Below are 8,096 nucleotides of genomic sequence, written 5' to 3' on the forward strand. Positions count from 1 at the left end.
CTACCCATGTCTCCGTAATAGCCACAACATCGAAATCCCAGGTACCAATCCACGCTGCAAGTTCACCTACCCTATTTCGTATACTTCTTGCATTGAAGTATACACACTTCAAGCCACTTTCCTGTTTACAGGCACCCTCCTTTGAGTTTGATGCATGTTCCTAACCTCCCTACACTCCAGGTCCTGCACCCTAAAGCTACAGTCTAGGTTCCCATGCCCCTGCAGAGTTAGTTTAAACCACCCTCCCCCCAAGGATACTGGTGCCCCTCAGGTTCAGGTGTAGACCATCCTGTTTATAGAGGTCCCACCTTCCCCAGAAAGAACCCCAGTTATCCAGATACCGGAATCCCTCCCTCCTGCACCATCCCTGTACCCATGCATTTAACTGTTCTCTCTCCCTATTCCTCGACTCTCTATCACGTGGCACGGGTAACAAACCAGAGACAACAACTCTGTTTGTTCTAACTCTGAGCTTCCAACCTAGCTCCCTGAAAGCCTACCTAACATCCTCAGCCCTCTTCCTACCTATGTCATTGGTGCCAATGTGGACCACGACTTCGGGCTGCTCCCCCTCCCCCTTAAGGACCCAGAAAACACGATCAGAGACGTCATGTACCCTTGCACCTGGGAGGCAACATACCAAACGTGAGTTTCTCTCGCCCCCACAGAACCGCCTATCTGTGCCCCGAATTATCGAGTCCCCAATAACTATTGCTCTGCTCTTCTCCACCCTTCCCCTCTGAGCAATGGGGACAGGCTCCATGCCAGAGGCCTGAACCCCATTGCTTACCCCTGGTAAGTCCCCCCCCCCCACAAGTATCCAAAACGGTATACTTGTTCTTGAGGGGAACGGCTGCAGGGGGTCCCTGCACTGGCTGCTTCCTCCCAGTCCCCCTCAGTGTCACCCATCTGTCTGCAATCTTTGGAGTTACTACTTCCCTAAAGCTCCGATCTATGACCCCCTCTGCCTCCGGAATGATCTTAAGTTCATCCAACTCCAGTTCCAGTTCCCTAACACGGTCTTGGAGGAGCTAGAGATGGGTGCACTTCCTGCAAGCGTAATCAGCAGGGACGTCCATGGCATCCCTCACCTCAAACATGTTGCAAGAGGAACATTGCACTGCCTTCACTGCCATCCCTCTAAAAGTAACCTTTTAAAATAAAACTAGGTCTAAAGAATAGAACAAGCAAAATGCAGCACTTACCTACTTACCACAACGGGTCTTATTATTAGGTTAGAGGAGGAGGGAGAGTGGGAGGCACTACCTCTGTAGTGCCTCGGGTTCCTCTCCTGCGCGCTTTTATAGGGAAAAAAAACCTACCCAGGTAAGGTTGCGTTACACCAGCTTCCGGGTCCGCTCCGCGCTTTTTAAAAAAAAACTTTCAAATTTAAACCGTTAAACAACCGTCACCGAGCCTTCAAGCAGCCACTGCCAAACAGCCCTTACCTGCTCTGCTGAGAGAGTGAGGATTACCTCAGATTACAACAGGATCTGGACCAGATGGGCCAATGGGCTGAGAAGTGGCAGATGGAGTTTAATTCAGATAAATGGGAGGTTCTGCATTTTGGGAAAACAAATCTTATCATGACTTACACACTTAATGGTAAGGTCCTAGGGAGTGTTGCTGAACAAAGAGACCTTGGAGTGCAGGTTCATAGCTCCATGAAAGTGGAGTCGCAGATAGATAGGATAGTGAAGAAAGCGTTTGGTATGCTTTCCTTTATTGGTCAGAGTATTGAGTACGAGTTGGGAGGTCATGTTGCGGCTGTACAGGACATTGGTTAGGCCACTGTTGGAATATTGCATGCAATTCTGGTCTCCTTCCTATCGGAAAGATGTTGTGAAACATGAAAGGGTTGGAGGATTTGAGCTGTAGGGAAAGGCTTAACAGGCTGGGGCTGTTTTCCCTGGAGCGTCGGAGGCTGAGGGGTGACCTTACAGAGGTTGACAAAATTATGAGGGGCATGGATAGGATAAATAGGCAAAGTCTTTTCCCTGGAGTCGGGGAGTCCAGAACTAGAGGGCATAGGTTCAGGGTGAGAGGGGAAAGATATAAAAGAGACCTAAGGGGCAACTTTTTTACGCAGAGGGTGGTACATGTATGGAATGAGCTGCCAGAGGATGTGGTGGAGGCTGGTACAATTGCAACATTTAAGAGGCATTTTGATGGGTATATGAATAAGAAGGGTTTGGAGGGATATGGGCCGGGTCCTGGCAAGTGGGACTAGATTGGGTTGGGATATCTTGTCGGCATGGACAGGTTGGACCAAAGGGTCTGTTTCCATGCTGCATGTCTCTATGACTCTATAATGAAGTCTATTTGTTCAAAAGCTTGCACAGCTTTTTGAAGTCATTCCACTTTAAGTATCATTTCCCTTACTGTGCTCGACATTTTGTTGTGACTCAATAAACTCCATAATTTGTCACATTTTTGAAGGTATCAGATCATGATGGGGTACCTGTTGATGAAGATAAGGATTGCTGAGGGAGAAAGGGAATGGATGACCAAAAAGCAGAGAAAGAGCAGGTAGGCAGTGCAGGTGTCTCCTATGGTCATCTCTCTGGATTAGTGGTGCTGGAAAAGCACAGCAGTTGAGACAGCATCTGAGGAGCAGTAAAATCGACGTTTGAGGCAAAATCCCTTCATCAGGAATGCTGTATTCCTGATGAAGGGCTTTTGCCCGAAACGTCGATTTTACTGCTCCTCGGTTGCTGCCTGAACTGCTGTGCTTTTCCAGCACCACTAATGCAGAATCTGGTTTCCAGCATCTGCAGTCATTGTTTTCACCCCTCAGCCTCCGACGCTCCAGGGAAAATAGCCCCAGCCTGTTAAGCCTTTCCCTATAGCTCAAATCCTCCAACCCTTTCATGTTTCACAACATCTTTCCGATAGGAAGGAGACCTGTTTTGGATACTCTTGGGGGAGATGGCTCACCAGGGGAAGGCAGCAGTAGCCAGGTTCATGGCACTGTGGCTGGCTCTGCTGTACAGAAGGGCAGGAAAAAGAGTAGAAGGGCTACAGTCATAGGGGATTCAATTGTAAGGGAAGTAGATAGGGGTTTCTGTGGCCAAAAACGAAACTCCCAAATGATATTTTGCCTCCCATGTACATGGGTTAGGGATGTCTCAGATCACCTGCAGGATATTCTGAAGGGGAAGGGTGAATAGCCAGCTGTCTTGGTACATATAGGCACCAATGATCTAGCTAAAATAAATGAGATGGAGTCCTATAAGCAGAATTTAGAGAGTTAGGAGCCGCGTTAAAAAGTAGGACCTCAGAGGTAGTAATCTCAGGATTGCTACCAGTACCACACGCCAGTCCGAGTAGGAATGAAAGAATAGGCAGGATGAATGTGTGGCTTGCGAGATGGTGAGGGAGGGAGGGGTTCAGATTTTTGGGACATTGGGACCAGTTCTGGAGGAGGTGGGACTACTACAAATTGGATGGCCTGGACTGAACCCAATGTCCTAGGGGGTCCTTTTGCTAACGCTGTTGGGAAGGTTTTAAACTAATGTGGCAGGGGGATGGGAACCAAATGGGGAGGTTAGTGGACAGGAAGGAGGTAATAACTAAAGCCTGTAAGGAACTAGATAATGAAGTCAGTGTGACCAAGGGTAAGAGTAGACAGGGAGCAGATGATGAACACAAAGGGAAAGGTGGTCTGAGCTGCATTTGTTTTAATGTGAGGAAGGTAGTAGGTAAGGAAGATGAATTGGGGCTTGGATTATTTCCTGGGAGTATGATGTTATTGCTATTACTGAGACTTGGTTGAGAGCAGGGCATGACTGGCAACTAAATATCCCAGGATATCAATGCTTCAGGCAGATTGGAGAAGGAGGTAAAAGGCGTGGAGGAGTTGTATTACTGCTCACAGCTGTGCTGAAGGAGGGAACTACAGAGGACTCGGGCAGTGAGACAAAAAGGACAGAGCTCAGAAATAGGAAGGATGTGGAAACAATTTTGGGACTGTCCTACAGACCTCCCAACAGTGACCGTGAGCTATCTACTGTGTCTGTTGATCCCGATGTAGTCTCCTCTCCATTGGGAAATTCCAGAACATTTCAGAGAACATCTCTGGGACACATGCGCTAAACAATGCCACTGCCTGGTGGCCAAATACTTTAACCCCTCCCTCTCTGCCAAGAACAGGCAATTTCTGGGCCTCCTCCACTACAAAACCCTAACTGCCTGGAAGGAGAACACCTCATCTTTGGACTTGGGACCCTTCAACCACACGGGATCAATGTGGTTCTCACTAGTTTCTTCATTTCCCCTTTCCCCACCTTAACACAGATCCAACGTTCCAACTCAGCACTGCCCTCTTGAACTATCCATCTTCCTTCCCACATATCCGCTCCACCCTCATCTCTGACCTATCACTATCACCCCCTACCTACCTTCCCCCAGCCTCAGCCCCATTCCATTTATGTCTTCGGTCACCAGCCTCATTCCTGATGAAGGGCTTTTGCCAGAAACATCGATTTTCCTGCTCGTCCGGTGCTGCCTGACTGGCTGTGCTTTTCCAGCACCACATTCTTCGACCTGGATAGGATCTATCCTAGGTTACTGAGGGAAGCAAGAGAGGAAATAGCTGCAGCTTTAACAGATATGTTTGCAGCATCCTTGATCATGGGTGAAGTTCCGGAGGACTGGATAATTGCTATTGTTGTCCCCTTGTTTAAGAAGGGTAGCAGGGATAATCCAGGTAATTATAGACCGGTGAGCCTGAGATCACTGATCGGGAAGCTGCTTGGGAAGATATTGAGGGATAGAATCTGTTGACATTTGGAAGAAAATGGGCTTATCAGTGATAGGCAGCATGGTTTTGTGCAGGGAAGGTCTTACCAACTTAATAGAATTCTTTGAGGAAGTGACAAAGTTGATTGATGAGGGAAGGGCTGTAGATGTTACATACATGGATTTCAGTAAGGCGTTCGATAAGGTTCCCCGTGATAGGCTGATAGAGAAAGTGAAGCCATATGGGATCCAGGGTGTACTAGCTAGATCTGAAAATGTGTTGCTGGAAAAGCGCAGCAGGTCAGGCAGCATCCAAGTAGCAGGAGAATTGACGTTTCAGGCATGAGCCCTTCTTCAGGAATGAGGAAAGTGTGTCCAGCACACAGAAGGGCTCATGCCCGAAACACACTTTCCTCATTCCTGAAGAAGGGCTCATGCCCGAAGCGTCGATTCTCCTGCTCACACTTTCCTCATTCCTGAAGAAGGGCTCATGCCCGAAACTTCGATTCTCCTGCTCACACTTTCCTCATTCCTGAAGAAGGGCTCATGCCCGAAACGTCGATTCTCCTGCTCCTTGGATGCTGCCTGACCTGCTGCGCTTTTCCAGCAACACATTTTCAGCTCTGATCTCCAGCATCTGCAGTCCTCACTTTCTCTTTATACTAGCTCGATGGACAGCAGGAGACAGAGAATAGTAGTGAAAGGGAGTTTCTAAAAATGGAGAACTGTCACCAGTGGTGTTCCACAGGGATCCATGTTAGGAACACTGTTGTTTGTGATATATATAAATGATCTGGAGGAATGTATAGGTGGTCTGATTAGCAAGTTTGCAGATGACGTTAAGATTGGTGGAGTAGCAGGCAGTGAAGGGGACTGTCAGAGAATTCAGCATAATACATAGAGAGTCGGGCAGAGAAATGGCAGATGGAGTTCAATCTGGGCAAATGCAAGGTGATGCATTTTGGAATATTCAATTCAAGAGCAAACTGTATGGTAAATGGAAAGCCCCTGGGGAAAACTGATGTACAGAGGATTCTGGGTGTTCAGGTCCATTGTACCATGAAGGTAGCAATGCAGGTTGATAGTGATCAAGAATGCATACGGCATGCTTTCCTTCATCGGACATGGTATTGAGTACAAGAGTTGGCAGGTCATGTTACAGTTGTAATGGACTTTGGTTCAGCCACACTTGGAATACTGCATAGATTTCTGTTCACAGCACTATCAGAAGGAGTGGATGTTTTGAAGAGGATGCAGAGGAGATTCACCAGGATCTTGCCTGGTTTGGAGGGTGCTAGCTATGAAGAGAAGTTGAGTAGATTAGGATTATTTTCATTAGAAGAACAAAGGTTGAGGGGGGACCTGATTGAGGTCTACAAAATCATGAAAGGTATAGTCAGGATAGCAAATAAGCTTTTTCCCAGAGTGGAGGACCCAACTACTCGGTTCACGAGTTCGAAGTGAGAGGGGAAATATTTAAGGGAGATATGCGTGGAAAGTTCTTTACACAGCAGGTGGTGGGTGCCTGGAATGCATTGCCAGTGGAGGTGGTAGAGGCGGGAACGATTATGTTATTTAAGATGTATCTACACAGATACATGAATGTGCAGGGAGCAGAGGGATGCAGATCCTTAGAAAATAGGCATCGGGTGTCGATAGAGGATCTAGATTAACGCAGATCTGGAGGGCTGACGGGCCAGTAATTTTCTTTGTTCTTTGTTCTTTGTTCTTTGAAACTGCAGTGAACTCTTTATCCATAACCTTTGCATGTGAAATGGTTGGGAAAGCTGTGTCTATCGCCCTGACACTGAAGGCGCATTCCTATGTAACCATGTGAAATGTGTTTTGAACTACCTAGTTCCTCACTTTTTACAAGGTTAAATTATTATTCTCCATGAGAAGTGTTGCCACTTTCATGAAATTGCAGCGTTTTCAGTCTAGTTTGTTATTTAATGTGCCAAATTTACATGGAAGCCAATTGTCACAAAGCTGTTATACATTGCAATCTAGGGTTACCATTTCTCTGGAATCTTTAGCAAGATATACATTGTTTTTCATCACACTTTCCTTTGGTTTTAAATTGTTTTCATGAGTACTTACTACTATACTAAACATAGATGGATCTTGTTGAGCTGCTTGAACCTTCACTAGCTTGCTGCTGCAAGACAAGTATTGCCTTCTTGTGGATCACTGCTTTATTCAGACTGTTCATACGCCGAGTGAATAAATAGGGCTTGAATCCTGGAATTCATCAATGCCACAGAGTGAATGGATCTCCCTGCAAAGAAATGGAAATTGTTCAGTTTTATGTCACAGAGATTGACATACCAGATTCTACATGGACAGAAATTTTAGTCAATTCTTTACTTAACGTCTGTATCAGCCATAAGTTCCCTGCTTACTTTTACCATCTCTTTCTCAGTGACCATAACCAGATTTGATATCAGCACATGGAGACAAAAAGAGTTAACAAACACATGATCAAATATGGAACAGCTGAAATCTATATCTCTGGACTGAGCAAAGAAGCTATCAAATATCTCAACTCCCTGGCCCTTCGAGCAGATGCTGTTTATGAGTGGCAGAGTCTGCAGATCGTACAGTGGATTATTAGTTATCTCAGAGCCCATTGAACCACATAATAGGTTTCTCACAAAGGACACAGGTGATGTTTTATGCAGATATATTAACAAAAAATAAGTGTCTAATTTCTTTGTTCTTTGTAATATGTGCTTTGAATCTATCCAGCGAATTTAGAGCAGCAATGAAGAAAAGCAACAGAATGTTGAATTTCATAGTCATTCAACTGATTGGGTCACATCTTGAAGTCTGTGCCCAATTTGAATTAATGAAATGAAAAAGACATTAATGCACTGAAAACAGTCAAGAGAAATGTCACAACGCTTATTCCTAATATCAAAATAGTTAGTTATGAGGAAAGACTGGAAAATCTGGACTTTTTTTGCCTGGAATGAAAAAATCTGATTGGTGAGTTTGTGACATCAGGACTGGGATTGGAAGGATCTGTACCATTAGGAATGATTTCCCTGAAACCAGGATTCTATTGGAAAGGACAAATAGTGTGGTCAAATTAACTTTAAATTAATGGTTGGACTTAAGTGGAAAGGATCAGATTAAAACAGGTCAAGGGGAAAATGTAGTGTAACAGTCAAAAGCTGACATTTATCCAAAGATGTAAAAGGATTGAAGATGTAACCCTAACTCTAAAAGATGTAAAAGTATTAAACCAGGGAGGAGAATTAAGAAACATATGAGCAAAATGTTAAACCAAAAGGGCAGATTCGTTTCTGAGGCCCACATGAGCATTCTTCATACAATGGCGAAGTGGTGGTATA

Source organism: Chiloscyllium plagiosum, unplaced genomic scaffold (genome assembly GCF_037043375.1).
Source record: "Chiloscyllium plagiosum isolate Xiang-an unplaced genomic scaffold, Cpla_swu_hap1 HiC_scaffold_36, whole genome shotgun sequence".
Lineage (NCBI taxonomy): Eukaryota > Metazoa > Chordata > Chondrichthyes > Orectolobiformes > Hemiscylliidae > Chiloscyllium > Chiloscyllium plagiosum.